The sequence below is a fragment of the Tupaia chinensis genome, unplaced genomic scaffold (assembly GCF_000334495.1).
Source record: "Tupaia chinensis unplaced genomic scaffold, TupChi_1.0 Scaffold000682_1, whole genome shotgun sequence".
NCBI lineage: Eukaryota > Metazoa > Chordata > Mammalia > Scandentia > Tupaiidae > Tupaia > Tupaia belangeri.
This window is the reverse complement of record NW_006160205.1, coordinates 3458914-3461143: the sequence shown is the minus strand read 5'-3', so window position 1 is coordinate 3461143 and position 2230 is coordinate 3458914.

Genomic DNA, 2230 nt, shown 5'->3' with positions numbered 1-2230 from the left:
TCTTTCTGTCTCTCTCTCTCTCTGTCTGGTGAGCGCATGCACCCTATAGCAAAAACCTCTCCAAAAAATAAAAATAAAAATAAAAACTTGTTGAGGCTCGTTTTGTGGTGTATATGATAATCTATACTGGAGAACCTTCCATGCAATGTTCACTGCAAGCCCCTGACAACCATAGCCTACTCTCTGCCTATTTTAGATTCCTCACGTAAGTGGATTCATGAAGCATTTGTCCTTCTGTGCCTGGCATGTTTCATTTAGCATAACGTGCTCCAGGCTCATCCATGTTGTGGAAGGCTAAATAATTGCATTTGCTTTCTCTTGCTCCCATAACAAATGACCACCAACTAAAACGGCTTAAAACAAAACAGGTTATTATCTCACAGTCGGTAGGTCTTACGTGCGATGGGTTCAGCTGACTGCTCTGTTCTGGGTTCTACAAGGCTGGAATCCAGATGTTGGCCAGCCAAGGCTCTTACCTGGAGTCCCTGAGTCTTGTTTCATGCTCATTCTCTGTTTGCTGGTTGTTGGCAGAATGTGTCCCCTAGCTGTGATAGTGCTGAGGTCTCATTTTCTTGCTATCTGTTAGCAGATGTCATTCTCAGCTTCTAGAGCCCAACTCCTTCCCTGACCTGTGATTCCCTTCATCTCAAAGCTAGTAATAGTGGGTGGAGTCCCCCTCAGACTTCCAATTTCTTTTACCTCTTCTACACCTCACTGATGCTAGCAGGAGAAAATTTTCAACTTTTAAGGGCTCAAGTGATTGGACTGCCTCACACCGTTTAGGACAAGCTCTTCATCTCCAGGTCTGACTTTAACCGCTGCTTCTGTAAAGTCTGTTTTAGCATATATGGTAACCAACTTACAGGTTCCAGGGATTAGAGGGGGCATTCTGGGGGGACCATTAGCATGCTTGTCACATTTAGCTTCACAGGGCTGCCTCAGCTTTTTTGCTTCTGAAATAAGGGGGCTGGAGGGAGGCAAAGTTTCTCAAATGTGTGAAAGGCTTCCCTGGAGGACCACGGGTGCAAGCTCAGGTGGGCCCTCGATCTAGACCTGACACTAAATGACACAGAATCACACAATAAGAGTGTTAGTTTCATCACTGTCTTTCAAGTTTTTATAATAAGGCAGGGAAAAGCATTTGGTGCTACTGTTTCTTCTGGACTACTTTAATAGTTGCTTATTTGGGACCAGCAGTTAGCATAATGGCTATGTCACTGGACTCCCATGTAGTTAACCATGGTTTGAGTCCCAGACCCAGAGGCTTAAACTCACGCCAGGCGCCTGTGTGTGCGTGTCCAAGATCCTGAGAGGAGAATGGAGGAGAAGGGATTGCGGCATGGCCATCAGCTCTGGGGGGTGATTTCTCGCATTCCATCTCTCTGTCTCTCTCTGTCTTTCCAGCAAGTGCATGCACTCTACAGCAAAAACCTCTCCAAAAAATAAGAAAAGAAAATAGTTGCTTATTTCCTTTCTCATTAGGGTGAGGTTGGAGAAAAAAAGAGAGAAAAGACTCCAAGTTTGGGACTCAATCTTCCTAGTTAAATTTTAGTGGTTTTTACACTAGTTGTATTTACTTAACTGTCCTTGTCTGTTTATGGCAAATTGATGTTGGTTTTCCATTTATGCCATGTTTGTAAATTTTAATTTAAGAATCAATGCATACATAAAAAATAAAGTGAGTCAATTTAAAGTATCAAGAAAGTAATTCTGCAGATATATAGATAAGCTCAATACTGTAAAGGTGGCACAAGAATGATGGGAGAGAGACATTCTGCGCTAGTCAACCTCTGAAGTCTCTTTGAACTCTGAGTAAATTAATTTAGCCAATAACAAAATTGGCCAAAGCTTGGAAGAGTACTTTGAGTAAGGAAATTGCTAACTTAAAATGTCAAAGAACTTCAGAGACTATTCTTTGAACTCCAATGTCGATATTTTATAACTATTCCTTCATGGTGAAGATGTATGTTGTCTAAACATAACTACTGGCCTAAATCTAAGTTCTGCTCCCAAATGGCTTACAGTACAGAAGTTCTTATAAACACCCGTATCTCTACCTTCTCTTCTGTATTCAATGGCAGATGAAACGCAAAGATATAGGAAGTTCCAGAAGCTTCAGTTTGTACAACTTTAAAAGAAAGATTAAAGCAATTTTGCAAGTTTTTATGTTAAGGAAGAATGGGGGAAAGTGGAGGAAGTGATAAAGGAAAGAAAAAAGAAAGTGTAGGGA